Source organism: Harmonia axyridis, chromosome 2 (genome assembly GCF_914767665.1).
Source record: "Harmonia axyridis chromosome 2, icHarAxyr1.1, whole genome shotgun sequence".
In the NCBI taxonomy this organism is placed as follows: Eukaryota; Metazoa; Arthropoda; class Insecta; order Coleoptera; family Coccinellidae; genus Harmonia; species Harmonia axyridis.
In genome coordinates this window covers 10,378,703-10,395,171 of record NC_059502.1, presented here as the reverse complement: position 1 = coordinate 10,395,171, position 16,469 = coordinate 10,378,703, and the positions used below count along the sequence as shown (strand labels likewise).

The 16,469-nt window shown below is 34.7% G+C and overlaps 1 protein-coding gene across 1 annotated transcript in view; it reads left to right on the top strand.

Annotated features, from left to right (window-relative positions):
• Positions 1–745: 745 nt before the first annotated feature.
• The window catches only part of LOC123674115 (discoidin domain-containing receptor tyrosine kinase B-like), a 408,546-nt gene continuing 392,822 nt past the window's right edge, over positions 746–16,469 (top strand). The window contains exon 1 of the mRNA XM_045608987.1: positions 746–936. The gene's annotated coding sequence lies outside the window, so the exon portion shown is untranslated. The remainder of the gene's footprint in view (positions 937–16,469) is intronic.

Below are 16,469 nucleotides of genomic sequence, written 5' to 3'. Positions count from 1 at the left end.
CAGATTGGACTACATCCGAGCCAGCCGTGACGGTCATATGCCAAAAATCATATTTAAAATGAAATGCCACAATATTATCTTGCGGATAAATAAAATTCATGTCAATCGAATAATCCATCGTTGTTTTATTGCAATTTAAAGTTCTATAGCTCTAAAAAAACACCTTTTACAACGTTGCCAGATACAACAAGAATTCCTTATTTCCAACGAAATAACAATATTCCACAAGGGAACACAATAAATTTTGGCGGGTGACGTTAAACTTGGTGCACGCCGTATAATCGGGAAATTAGCACTCGTTTCAAGAGGGGGAAGGAGAGGGGGTGGTTGTGAACGAAACGAGAGGGCCGTTCAACACAAGCGACTGTGCAAAAACTCCGGGTCAAACGTATGAAATACGCAATGAATTAGCGCAAGACCGAAAGGACACCTGTTAACAAAACCAGTCCATAATGTGATATAATCAATACGGCAGGGTGAAATCCAGCCCTTCTGGGCACCGATCATCAACGGTATTTTATTGCACCTCAGATATCTCAGGAGGAAATGCTTAATTGCGGAAATTTCCTTCCTGCAGCCTGCAACGGCAATATTTGTGGAAAATGGATATGCGCAACGTTGAACAACTACAGCCCAGGCTCGGACTAGAAAGGGTGTGAGAGGGGATGGAAAATGTAGGGGTGGGGTTGAAACGCGGGGTTGGAATCGGTCCGTACAGCATCATGATCAACACGTAAGTGTTCAGTCGGCAGACACGACCGTGTGGATACTCCACGTTATTTATAGGTTGGAATTTTGCGGGCGGACTTTTTCTCGCGATCAACTGACAGGTCGAAGTGAATTTCGGTACCGTGAATTATTTCGAGCGGTGTGAGTTTCTGTGGTTTAAAGGTGACAAGTTTTGACTTATAACGCTAGCTGCATCCTTGATTTAAGGTAACGTAAACAGGATGTGTGTTTCTTTTTTTACGTGTGGGGAGTTATTTTTGTTTTAAGGTGATTTGTTGGCGCGAATTTCTTCCCATTTTGATTTAAATGTACTATCGAAGAATATTTATTGTGAATTAGGTATATCTAAACAATTTTTTTAATATACTGCTTTCTCGACAATTTTTTTTTATGAAAATAAAATAGTGCAAAAATTTATTATAAGTATTGTAAGCCTCAATAGTACCTAAAAAAAACAAAATTCAAGGGTTGAAGGTTGTATTATCAATTATCTCTATAAAAAATGCCTGCTAGGTCCTCTTTTTCTAAGGAAAAATTATCTTCAAGGCTCTGAAAGGAACAATTTCTCCTGTGAAAACACTTCTTACTTTACCTGGGAGAATAACACCTGTCACAAGATTTTAATCGGACAATTCATTTGAAATTGAAAATGCATGATTTATGTTTTTTTACGTTGTATATAATGAAAATTCAAGTGGCATTTTATACATTGAGTTCAGAAGATACACGATGACTGAGACAACCGTTTTTGAAAAACCAATCTTAATAGCAGATTCACAATATGTATGAAGGGAAAATGAAAATGACGTAACATTTTCCTTAGAAATTTAATTAGGTATTGGATGCTTCATAAGTGCTTGTTAGAATTTAAAATTCGACAATTTCCCCAAGTCAAAGGATTAAATTTGGATTTACAACTAGCTCTGAAACAATTTAATTTATTACTCAAGGCTCTACAAGGAATAACTGAATTTTTTATCATAAACTCAATAATCATTATTTACTAATTATTGTTTGAGAAATCAAGAATAAATACGAAAACATATGGAGGTTTATTATAAATTTTCAACTTGAATTGCGATAATAAATATCTGTCCTAAGATTTTTATTCCAACATGCTGAATGCGGACTTACAATGCTAGATTTTTTTTTTTGACTTTATATACAAGGTTTACTAGAGCAGGTGCAACAAACTGCTAAGGTGGATAGAAATAATGAGAGTAAGAACAAACCTAATTCAAACATGGGTCGTATTTCCTTTCACTTCTGAGATGAAGGGTTTGAAATTTGAAAAAAAAACTTGTTTTTTTTGTAATTTGTGTGTTTTTTCCATCTCGTATTACATGAGTAGATTTTCAAAAGAACCATCTTTTTTTTTGTTAGAATCAATAATCCTCGTCTTTTATTTTCCAACTCTTTTTCCAACACCATAAAACTTTGTTCTTACATTAATCACTGATTAATATTATCTATTCCATCAGTTTGTTATATATATTCTAGGACACCCCGTTTAATAAAGAATCGAGAACCATATATTATATTAAGAAAATCTATTATGAGCGAGACAACTTGTTATAGAAATGTCTTAGAAATGTTTCTTTATAGTATATTCACATTTATCAGGAAAAAGTGGAAATGAGCTAAATATTTTCCTTAGAATTATGAAATATTGAGGGACTCAATAGTAGCTATTCAAAATGCAAGTGCGATATTAATAGAATAATTGAGAAGTATATATTTTTTGATAAAATGAATAAGAAGATGAAAATACACACAGGATTTTCTGTCTTACTTTTCTACTTTTCAAACAGCAGAGAAAATAAATACCTGTCTTCAGATTTTAGTTCAGAGAAATGAAGGTGTTTACTTACAAAGTATGATTGATTATTTAACGTTGTGTATAGTAGACAGTTAGAAGATTGATCATGACTCATAAAACCTGTTATCGGAGATTTTTTTGGAAAGTTCATATTTAGGAAGAGAAAACGGAAATGACAAATGAACAGAACATTTTCCTCAGAATAAAAATTCATTATATTTATTGGAGAGGTCATTGGTTTTTATTGAAATGAAATTTAGCAGTTGAAATATTCAAAAGCAAAGGTTTGTGTTTAAATCTAAAACGTATATAGCTTATCATATCTTCATAATAATTCTCCTTCAGGGTTCTGAAAAAACAATGTAATATTAACCTTTCTCTAATTCTGTGGTTATTCCGTTCATTCTTCCACATCTTGTAGAACAAAATCGTGCGAGAATATATCAGAAACGCACAGTTTTCATGGTTATATTTTATTATTCTATGTTGGTACTCCGAACTTTCCGCCACGGCTTTATCTGTCAATTCATCAATTTGCCTTAAAGAAATCAGTTCTGCCAACCAACATTTTTCAATGCAAAAATCACTAAAATATATTTATGGAAATATTTCATTAATTTCAAAGAAAATGCAATGAATTAGAGAAAATAATGTATAATATTCGTACAGAAGGCTCATTCTACCACTCGTTCATTCTAAAATTCGCCACTTCGTGGCTCGTTTTTGAATTTTGAACTCGTGGAAGAATATCAATGCCTTCTGCACTTGTATTATAAATAACTATTCTATATACCTAATTAATACTTACAGTTATAACTATATTCCTCATATTCATTGGGAGATGATAACATATGGAAGATTTTCTATTTTTAAAGATAGATTTGAAGATCAAAAACTAAAATACCAAATAATACTAAAATGATTTAAGTAATGATATATTTATTGAAGAAATCAATTGTGTAAACACATGTGTTATTGTATTTTCATTTTTTTTAAATTTGTTGCTTATTTTGACATGTTCTACACTGAATTATTCATAAAAAGTTCACTCAAAACTGAAGGCATTCAAAATAATATTGAACTTCAACTAGATTGCCTTATTAGGAATGTAATAAATTGAAGTAATCTTTGCAATGAAATACTATTAAATAATAATGTGTTTATTACATACATCAAAATGGGAAAAAACGGTTGAATTAACAATGAAAAAACGCTTTCGTATATGTACTCTTTCAATGATTTTTCTACCACGTAGCGTGAAATTGGGTTTTGGTGGCTTGTTAGAACTACCCACTTCTTATGTTCCCAATAAACATCACTGAAAAATTTGAGAGGATTCTCAAATAGCCTATTCAGTTTATGCAAGTATCCTATTAGAGGGATACGCCACTGATCCAGCTTGAAATCTCGAGAACCGTTTTTTCTCCATTCAGCCCCAAAGAGCGATGATTTTCATGCTTTTCACAGGCTGAAAGAGCAGTCACTAAGTTGTAACGAGCACTGAATGGCGTCACAAAGAAAACGATGTTCAATATTCCGGGCACTGGCTTGTTTTTGGGGGCCGGATCAATACTAAAATGGCATATTTATCGCTAGAAAGACAGTCGGGACATCCATGAAAATTTCATTTGACAGTACGAGATTTATATTCTTTCAGTATACTGCGCGGGGGTATTCTCGATCGGACCACGGTTTATGGGGATATGAACTGATGTTCCGTTTCCTTTATCGCTGAATAATGTCGAGTCTTCGCCATCCTCAGGATTCAGGAATTAGATTCGAACTGAATGGGAAGTGTGAGCATTCGAATGTCGAGGTTGAACCGAGGGTTGAACAGAAACGAGATACGGAGCGACAGTTTTCCTATTCGTTTTTCATGAGATTCAGATTTGATTTTTGGGACATCATATGATAGAACGGAACAGGTTGATTTCAATAATCGCGTTGAATTTGTTCTGATATCATTTTTTTTTCAACTATTAGGTGTATAACTTTTTTCGTCATTTGCGGGAGATTTTAATTTTCTGCTTTAATATTAAGAAATTTAAGGCTGAGGCTCATCGAATGCTCTCAAATACCTCTATTGGTGAAAGGTTGTGCCGAGAGTGGTTTCAACGCTTCGAGAACGGTGATTTTAACGTCGAAGACCAGTGGAGGAGAGAAGGTTTTCGAAGATGCAGAATTGGAAGCATTACTTGATCAATACTCGTGTCAATTGAAACAAGAATTGGCAGGATTGTTGGGAGTGGCGCAACAAGCCGTTTCGAAACGCCTGAAAGTCATGGGAATGATTCAGAAACAAGGAAATTGGGTGCCGTACGAGTTGAAGCCGGGAGATGTTGAACGGTGTTGGTTTTCTAGTGAACATCTGCTTGCAAGACAAAGACGGAAGAGATTTCTACATCGCATTGTGACTGGAGGCGAAAAATGGATTCATTACGATAATCCCAAGCGCATGGAAATGAAGGACTAGCAGATGTCTAGGTTGAGAGTTAACCATAGGGAAACGTGCTGTCATCGACGTGAGTAGCGATAGACCAAAGCGCAGAAAATCATGGGGATATCCCGGCCATGCCTCCACATCGACGACCAAACCGAATATTCACGGCTCTAAGGTCATGTTCAGTATTTGGTGGGACCAGCTCGGCGTAGTGTATTATGAGTTGTTAAAACCGACTGAAACAATCACAGGCGATCGTTATCGAACGCAATTAATGCGTTTGAGCCGAGAATTGAAAGACAAATGGCTGCAATAGAACGAGAGATATGATAAAGTGAAGACATACTTGGAAACGTTGAAATGAGAAGTCCTACCCCCACCATATTATCCAGACGTTGCTCCCTCGGACTATCACTTGTTTCGATCAATGGCACACAATGGCTGACCAGCACCATTTGAAGTTAGTAAGACTGAATCCTGAGGCATACCTGATGGTTAGATGAGAATGCATGACCAATACTCCATTTCAGTATTTGACCTCGTAGTCCCAAGTTATCCAACTTGGGGAGTAATCTATAAAAATGCCAGAAAATTTTTGGAATCGGCCGATCCCGAGTTCATTATTGGAAATAATAAACAAGAAACTTTCTACGACACTTCCGCCCGCAACCGGAATCTGAAATATACGGAATGAAAACTGTGTATATGATTTGACATTCGATTATAACTTTTCCACTGAATTTGGCGCATGTGGAACCACACTCGCATAAAATTTCCAGAGGAAATCGTCTCTGCTTCACCTCCTTCTCCATAAATTCATTTCCAACATCCCCGAAATAAACTGCAAGGTGGTCTTTCTGACGGTTAATAACGGAAATTGAATTAGTTTCCGGATTCCGAGCCATTCAGCTTCCAGTCGGAGCATAACTTGGCACTGGTGGCGATGTACGAACTAATTCAAATATTCTTCGTTATTGTTGAACGGGAAACGCTGGTTTTTTTGCCGACGATGGCCAGACTGCTCTGTTCCTTCGAATTGGGGTAATTTCCAGGATTTCTGGTTCGTATAAGGCGGGAGAATATATTCCGGAAATTTATATTCTCTTTTTATAGAGTTTCTGAACAACAATCAGGTCAAACTTTGTAGAATAAGGAGAAATGTCTAGGTTAGTAGTATAACGATTATTCGAACCTCATATGATTCAAAGTAGGGGTTCCCCAAGGATCAGTTCTAGGATCTCGACAGAAAGCATTTAAATTTATGGAAGAAATTAATGTTGATGAAGGTAGATAACATAAAATGGAATTAAAGGTTGAAACATTATGGAAATATTGAAGAAGTATGAATAAAAAAGCTATGTGAGAGAAAATGGTCGAAATTGGCGTATATCGGATACACCATTTTTTTCTATAAAAGGCTTCAAATTTGTATGAAGGATGTGATATAAAAATGAATTAAACTTATATGACATGAATTTAGATTTTTTAAGTGATTGGGATATGCAATTATATTTGACAAGTTACTAGTTACTATAAATAGTATTCACCCCAAAAATACTATTTCGAATACATCCAAAAAAGCTCTGTCCTTCAGATTCCTGGAACAAGAATTTAGATGGCTACAATGAAGTCGAAGGGTATAAAAACAATCTACAATTACATCTGTTCGCTGCTCTATTGTTTGAGACCCTCCAAGCTCATGCATATGACACTATTGTGGTTTCCCCTTTCGTAGAACTAGAAATAAAGTGCCTATTTAATAATCTAAGTACACTTGGTGGTTCTCAAACTCGAAGGTTTGCACATGTTACGTCCAATAGTCGGCGACTGTTGCCGCAAAGGTAACCCCTAAAGTTATTATCAAACTATAACAAATTTGTTCAGGATGTGAAAGGCTTAGTGAAAAAGTGAGAAACTGCAATGAATATTTGATTATATTAATTGAATGAATGGGATCAAATAATTTCAGATGTGACTGGAATTACTTTTGGAATTAAATTATGGAATGACCATCTGAAAAATATTATATTTTCTATAATACATATCGAATTTACTACTTCTTGACACATTGATGTTGAGATTTTATTTTTTCTATTTATTTTTGAACATTTGGTAGTATGGACCACAAGTTTCACAAGTTTCGATGCCTAAAAAAAATTACATTGAGTAGATCAAAAAACCACTTGGATTAGTGCCATTCAACAAGTATGCAGCTGATTTATCTAGCTTTAGATCTACCTAGTCAACAAATCAATATATCAGATGGTAATTTATTAATTGATAGTTAGGCAATTTGAAAATCAATTTTCTTTTAAAAAATTCTGTTACAACACTTTGAGGAACCAAGTTATTTGTGCCGAATTTCATGCTGTTATCTACTTTGATTTTGGTTATGGCTATTTCTTCTTTTGGCGTTCTTTGCTTTCAAACATTCCCCTCATTATTCCTTTTGATTGGTTAAATATAATATTTATAAAATGAGCTGATGGCTGACCTACTACAATTTTTAATGAGAAAAAATCTACAACTCTCAGTGAAAACTAATCAGAAGCAAAAATGTTGTATAGGTCGTTGAAAGTCGATCAAAATTAATAATAACCCAAACATATTCCCTTTGTTACGCGTTTGCGCGAGCTCTATGATTAGTTAGATTTTATAATATGCAACAGTGTCGTCCAACTTCAATTGTTATTACTCTCATTGCAATATGCATCATGTTAGTTTGAATGGACTTCTCCAACAATATAACCTCATTGTGAAGTGATTATCTTCCAAGTGAGCAAATTCTTATGTTCAGCGGAACATATGAATTCCTATGTTGCCGCATATGGGGGGTAATCCCCTCGAATACGTCACTCTAGGGATAACCTTTGGCAAATATCTAGCTACCGGTATATAGTGAACTGGGGAGTCTTGAACCTCATGCATTTTTTTTTTACTCATACAATTTTGAAATCTTTTATTACAGAGCCAACTGTGGACCTATACACATAGCAGTTTTATTCACCCGCATTTCTTTTTTATTTGGCCCTCATGAGTTTGTCCGTCAGTCTTGTAATGTGACGTTGATTATATTATCGCGCTTGGTGCATACAAGGGTGTGTACAATTTTTTTTTCTATTACTACTACCATCTTCTACTTCAATGAAGTAGGTAAAACAAAATAGTTTTCATGAAGATTTTAAGGTTGAGAACAATTGTTTCACCAACACAGTGGTTTCTTCAGGTTAATTTTACTTTTCGACTGACAATGTATTAGACAGGGTGAGTCTTTGACTTGTTTATATATTTCAACCGAAGATTCCTGAGGTTGAAAGAAACATTTTTTTCCTTTACTATTTTTTCAGATTCGAGTTTTTTGTCTCACTTAGTATAGCGGGCATTTTGGAGTTGACAGGACTTTGACGGAATTTTATGATCGGAAAAGATTCATCACATCAATGAAACACTACATTTCGAAAATCATTTCTTCCGATTCCATTCCTTTTGCGAGATATAATGGATTTTCAACAGTCTGTATCTTTTCAATCGAGTCGAATCTTCTGTCGAAATATATGTACAAGTCAAAAACTCACTCTGTAGATGTTTGAACTATATTGATGAATTCCTTTCTTCATCGACAGCCACAAAAATGTAGTTTCACATTTTGAGCTTTTGTGTTGTTTCAATACAATTTTTCCTCATCAGTGACTTCAAGTTCTCAAAATTACACCTTGTGTATTCATTTCACAAACTCGCCTTTAAGGAAACCGTAGGCTAACTGAAAGAAACCATTTTTCTGGTAAGATATACGGAGATAGCAATCTCAACAGGTAGTTATAATTCTTCTCTCTTACTCTTCTGTGAAATAAGTATACAAATCAAATCAACATCCACAACAGATATAATAATTTTATATCGTAGGATTGATTATAGTTCATAAATGAGGTAGGCAGAGTTCACATGAAGATAAATAGATTTTCAGGTTGGATATCAAATATGAATGAACTTATGGACGAGGGACCAAAAGCTCACCTGACGTCATTGCTCTCCTCGGGTTCTTTCGTTCTCGAACCGCCTCGAAGCTTAATGACGCAACATCAATATTATAAGATCCATCCAATCGAGAAACGGGCGAAGAAAAACATTTCCCCGCATCCATATAGCCCTAACCTAACATAACCAATTCACAAACGCAATTTGGTCGCGCCATTGACAGCGTAAACTTGCTCAGGATGCAGGTGGCGCTCCAACACTGCCATGATTATTTAATAGGATCCTCCATGGAACACGAGATGGAAATGTGGAGTTTATTTCCCGATACACCTCATATTGCCTCGCTATTTCCCAGGTGAGGTATTCTCGAGCAACATGGAAACAATGTTTCTCCGGCAATCTACATAGTATATGGTCATGTCGTTTTGTTCGGCAAACTTGTACGTGCTGCGGAAAAGCACTGAAGAATAACATGCAGGACGACATTATTGATGAGCCTCTCTCTCTCATTCGCTCTTGGAAATATTGAGATGAATATTTCGAACTTATACCTCTGCAATCACTTAACGGAGAAGATTTTATGCTTCCATTATTCAGCTTTGTTTCTCTCTAGAACTAACGTTATATATGTTTATGTTCTATCTCGAAATGAAAAATGCTGCACGTTTTATGAAATGGCATATTAATTCCCCAGTGGTGAATCTGAATACGTTAAAACACCTGAATTCGGAATGAGTTTTTCCGAATAAATCTGGATTTGATAGAAGTGATTTCCTAGTGAAGAATATTCTATTTGGTTTGATAATTCCAAATTTTCCCAATTTTGTGATACACTTAACTGAATGATAATCATAGGAGTTTCCAAATTTGGAATGTCCGTTTGGGAAAGTAGACTGTATGTGTCTCCTTATCATTGAATATTTAAATGGAAAAGACTGAAGGCAAGCAGTGGAAATACATCAGTTTGACAACATTTCGCAACATGATGCAAATTATTGAAAATTGCCTATTACACATACATAGACAGCCATGCGCAAACGTGAAAATCATATATAAATTCATCTAAAATTGCTTTCAAAACTTGAGCAATAATTTTAATTGAGTTGGCAAACAAAAAAATTGGTAAAAACTAAAATATGAAATTCTTCCAAAAATTTCACATTCCTCTTTTCTGAATCCAAAATCCACAAGAAGGAATTGCAACTTCAATATCTCATATTCTACTAATCTGATTTTGATGAAATTTGGTATTGGTAGTGAATATTCTATAGGTCTTTCACTGTTCTTGGAAGAACGTTGCGTAGAATCCTTATATAAAGTTGTTAGCTGGTCCGATTTTGATGAAATTTGGTGTAGAGTGGGTTGAAACTTGTTACATATGAATTTTAGTTTTTTCGAATTCATAGTGTGCGCCTTGGACTCGCATACTTGAATTTCGCCTTTTAATTTTCACATTATGCTTATATGATTTTGATGAAATTCGGTATGGGTGGTAAATGGTTGTTTAGTAGTATCAGCTTTTTCGGAAATTATGAATTTTTAAGACCTCAATATCTCATGTTCTACAGTCAGCTTTCAGATTTTTCGGATTCACTGGTTTATGCGATTTCGATGAAATTTGGGAAGAATATTTGAGTTAGATCATAAGTGGTTTGTTACAACTTCAGATTTTCCAGATATAAGGTGCATAAGTCAAATTCTCGAATTTTAGGTATTTTGCGATTTATGAGATTTTGATGAAATTTGGTACCCACGCCAAGAATTTTGATGAAATTTAGTACCCACACAAAATTTCATCAAAATGATTAATGAAATTCGCGAATCATACAAAATTTCATCAATGATTTTGATGAAATTTGATACCCATAACAAATTTCATCAAAATCAGACGAGAAGGTTGGGTATATTTGATTTTTTTCTGGCAAAAGGCTCATTTTTTTAAAGTGATCAATCGAATAAAAACTTTTTTGATAAAACTTAGAACAAACTGGGTTATGTGTAAGTTTCAAGATCTTTATTGCAGAATATTCGATCAGCCTGCCCCTACATAAAGTAGTATTATACGAATGCCCGAAAACTACCCCTTTTTCGATCAACCTCCCCTATCTGTAGTCGAGTATATTGCACCGAATTTTCCGCAAGAGAAGGTGAATGATCCGTGGAACATATCCTCCAGGGTCCATCAACTGATGAACGAACAGAAATGGTTGCCGCTGCCTATCCCACAGGACCACGCAAGCATCTTCTAATTTATCAAACGTAATGATCTGTACCGAACTGTTTTGCACTTTACTCGATTACAAAGGAATCGGGGAACAATGGCGGGGCGCTCCGTTGGAAAAATAGGGCTCCGGTCTTTTTGTCCGAGTCAAATCGGACCGATTCAGTCCTGTGTGGGTTCATTACCGATGATAAAGTCGTTATTCTGACCGATGGACTCGAGTATCGGATCCTTTGGGGTCGTTTCCATTCATCTGTCTCAGGTCTAAGAAATGTATTAACAGCAGGAGGTGCATTCCAAGGATTTTTTATGTACTATTCGATTAAAATTACAATTTTTATGTTAAAAAAAAATAATTAAGTGAGTAATTGATGAAATTTGCGCATTATACCAAATTTCATCAATAATTTTGAAGAAATTTGATATCCATAACAAATTTCATCAAAATTTGGCGAAAAGGTTGGGTATATTTAAATTTTTCTGGCAAAAGGCTTATTTTTTCAGTGATCTATTGAATAAGAAGTTTTTTGATACAACTTACAACAAACTGGGTTATGTGTAAGTTTCAAGATGTGTATTATGTGTTGTTAAAACCGACTGAATTAATCATAGGCGATCGTTATCGAACGCAATTAATGCGTTTGAGTCGAGCATAGAAAGACAAACGGTCGCAATACAACGAGGGACATGATGAAGTGATTTTACAGCATGACAATGCTCGACCCCATGCTGCGAAAGTGGTCGAAACATACTTAGAAATGTTGAAATGGGAAGTCCTACACCACCCGCCGTATTCTCCAGACGTTGTAGTTTTTTGTTGAAGGAAAAAAGTTTTGAAGAAGTGTACAAAGAAGAAACTAATCGTAACAATAAGTTCAAAATATTTTTTGAATGAACAATCATTTTGCAATATTCCAATAATGAACGATAGGTATACTCTACGTATTATTTACATTCATAATCACTCAATTTATTCATTAAGATATAATTCAATTCTCGAATAAACGCGAAATACTGTTTTCTTAAAATGAAAAGTTCTAAAATAAATTAATGCTCCTTATGGAACAGGCCAGAGAAGAGATTAATTTTCTAGAAAGATGATAAATTACCTGAAGCGAAAGAATTTCAAGATGGTTACGTTGATAACACTAATCGATTTAAGCTTTGCGAATAATGTCTTGCAATTTTGAGCTATGTGGCGAAAAATAGTTGAGTAATGAAATGTCTAAGTGATCCTTTCATTATTATTGTCGAATTAGAGTGAAGCGATATACAGGGCGATGTACTTTTCTATGAAAAATGATTGCTGGATTCAGTTTTTCCCCTATGCTTTCCTATGGTAGGTTCGATTCATTTACGATTTGAACTATTATTTATAACATCTAGTAGCATCAAAATATTGTTGAAAATCCGTCCCCAAATGTTGATATCAAAACTTTGCTGGAATATCTTAGTCTTATGGCTTATGAATTCTGCAGGGCACTTACATGTTCATTATGATTGTTGTTAATACCGTCCTTAGAGCTTCATCAGATTATATGACAAGCGAAATAAATCTATTATTTTGAGCATGTTATTGCAATAACCGTAGACAAAATTCGACTTGGCATATCAACTGGTAATTTTATTAGTCACTTTTGATTTAAATGTGTTCAAACTATTATTTGTGAAAGATTGTCATAGAGCTTGTAGAACAGCCTGTATAATATCAAATTCTATAGATACTCCTTGTCAAATGTCATTGTCATCTTGAAGTGACAGTCGAAACAAGTTATGCCAATATCGTAGTAGATTATTTCCCACGTTAATTACGAGAAATTTAATGAAATGAATGAGAAGTACAAAACGTACAAAAAAAAATAACCCTTTTTTTCCAAACTTGTTGAACTCGCAATTCGGACAAGACATTTTCGAATGAACATTATCTGAGGGGTTATTTATGAAACATGGAAAACTCACAAATTTCACCCCGTTCCTTCCTGGAAAATGAAAAGTTTTGAAATTAATTAAAGCTTATAATCAGCAAGGTCAGAGAAGAGAGATGAATTTCGAGGAAGGAAAACATGATGAATATTCCCTAGATAATTAGGAAATTTCCGACATTGTGTTTTGAATAAGTCTCTGAAACCTTGAGGTGCATTTGTAAATTATAGAATGAGTTGGTTCAAATGAAAAAAATAAAAATTGTGTCTATTAGAATTAAGTGCTGTGACTTGAAACGGCTGAGAAGTTTTCAGATCAAAAGTAAATGTCGAATTACGGATTTTATCATTCATTTTGATATTTTAATGTTACTGACTACCATTATTTCAATTTTTTTGGACAGTTGCTGTACACACGGAGCCAGTTTCTAGTGTGAAATTGGCTTACGAAAATATGTTGCAAAATGGCGAATGCGCCATAGATCCAGCACTATTATTTCACTCCTTCTTTTCTCTAGTTCTTTAGTTTTTTCTTGAACTGTGAGATCTATGACAACTCATTGAGCGGTGGGAGATTTGACAATTCCTCATCAGCCAAATTTTGTTCTCTCCCGAAAATTTTTATGTCCAAAATTTTCCCTCAAATTTGCAATACAATACCTACCTTAAAAAATCAGAAAAAGTCATAGTTCCTTCATGGGGACTTTATACCATTCTTTCAATTGATATGATTAGGTAGATCACGAAAATGCTTGAAGTTGAGCAATTAGTACATTATCTCAGAAATAAATAGTTATAAACTGAAATTTTGGAAAAATTTCGACAATTTTTTCTAGGCTGTCTTCTCTTCTGTACTCAAGATACGGACTTGATACCTCATAATGTTTTAGATCATAACTCATTCGTCAAAAAACCTCTGTATTTGTGGGGTCTGCAACAAATATTTTAGGTGATATAACGATTCTTGTGAAGAAATGCAATTTTTACTGATTTTTGCAAATTTTTGAGTTTAGTTTTTTCTTAAACTGTGAGATCTAAGAAGAATCGACGAGCGGTGGGAGATTTGACGATTCCTCATTAGCCAAATTTCGTTCTCTCCCGAAAATTTTTATGTTCAAAATTTCAACTCAAATTTGCTATCAAATACCTTGTAAACAAATATTTTATTTTCTATTAATAAACTTTTTTGAATGCATAATTTAACCATTAATGAATATATTAAATATAAATCTGCTGTAATAGTTGTGAATAAATAACCTCCAAATAAGTGCTTTATTAATGAAAAAATATGTATTTCTCTTAATGTACGAATTAGCAAAACCGTTTATCTTTGAAAACATCGCATTCATATAGGCAAACACCTTTCCATTCTGCGTCAGCATCCGCCGAAAAACCAATCTGCATACTCGAAAGCCCTTAGCGTATAATCCAGGGGAATGCATTGAATTTAACGGGAATATGCTGCACGGCCCATTCACCCCACCTTCCCGGATATTTTCCCTGATAAAAGTGGAAAACGGAGCGTGGAGTTTTCCGCGTTCAAAAAGCCAAACACCCGAAGTCTTATGAATAGATAAAAAGACCCGCAAACTTCAACGATTCCTCGGTCACCATATCTTGGGGCTGTTCTCGGAGGGTGAGTTATCGGCCGGATAGTTTTTGTATCAGACGCGATACTCCTTTGTCATTCGGGAAACGTACAGGCATTTTCCCGCACTTTGTCTCGTCTGAAATTTTTAATGCCGCCTCTCTCGGTCGGATATTATCTGTGCCCATACACTCCCCCCGTGGGGATGAAGTTTTCGGTGGAAAGAGGGGGGAGAATACACAATACATCACTCCAGATGAGACAAAGTTGGAATTCCCCGCGGTTGAACTAACTTTTCACCTCCATCGGGGTGGTCGTTGTCTCGCAATATGCTTCGAAGATTTCGAGAGTTTGTTGGGCCTTTTCTAATCAGCGTTGCCATTAACCGCTTGGAATTTTTTTTTTTGGTTCGAGTAGTTCGATGTGGTTTTATTGGTTTCGGAAAATATTTTCGTCATATTGTATACCGGGTAATCCAAGTTATCGTATACAGGCCATATCTAGCTTATTTGACAAAATAATAAAAAATTGCTTTGAAGTACCTTTCCCATGACGTATACAGGGTGAGTCTTTGACTTGTACATATATTTTAACCGAAGATTCTTGAGGTTAAAAGAAACACTTTTTTCATTTACCATTTTTTCCGATTCGGCCCGGTTAAAAAGATATAGCTATTTTAAATTCAATTTCACGTTTTGGACCTGTGAATTGGCCTCCAAGATCTTGTGATTTAACACCGCTAGACTACTTTCTGTGGGGCTATGTAAAGTCATTGGTTTATGCGGATTAGCCACAAACCCTTGACCATTTGGAAGACAACATTCGCCTTGTTATTGCCGATATACGGCCACAAATGTTGGAAAAAGTCATCGAAAATTGGACGTCCAGATTGGACTACATCCGAGCCAGCCGTGGCGGTCATATGCCAGAAATCATACTTAAAATGTAATGCCGCAAGATTATCTTGCGGATAAATAAAATTCATGTCAATCGAATAATCCATCGTTGTTTTATTGCAATTTAAAGTTCTAAAGCTCTAAAAAAAACACCCTTTGAAAGGTTCGTACATTTGACAGCCCTGTGGTATCTCACTTTTTATTTTCAAATGGCACCCCCTATATATTGTATGTGAACATTGCGAGTCATTCTAATGGAATACCACGATAGCACATACTTGGTATTTTTTCAGTAATAACAACAAGAACATTAATATTTTGTGACTTCTTTTAGGTTATTTAATTATACTTATAAAAATGGAATGCCCCAACCAATATTTGTACAAACTGCACATATGAGGAGTAGATGAATTTTTTGTTCAAAAAAAAAACGATGAAAGTTATTTTTTATTTTGAAAAAGATTGAGAATATCAAATTAAAGGGAGAGTCGAAATTTATTCGATACACTTATTTTTTACTCTTTTCTAATCCCATATGGAAAACCCACTCTTACCTTTCATTCTCCGACCCTGGCCATCTTTGGAAAAACTGAAACACTAGTTTGTATATTTTGAAAAGTAATAACCGTTCTTCAAAAGTTATTTCCATATTTTCCTACTTCAACAATCTTCAACTAACATAAAATTATAATTTTGATATGTAATTCTATGGTTTCGACATTCGAATTTTCATAATTTGGAATTTAATATTCTATTCAAATTATAATTGTGATAATAACATACATATTTCTTCATAATCTTTTTTAACCGATTGCGATACTAATTTTAAGTAGGTATTGAAGTTTGTCAAAATTCAATCTTATCATTATTCACCGGTGT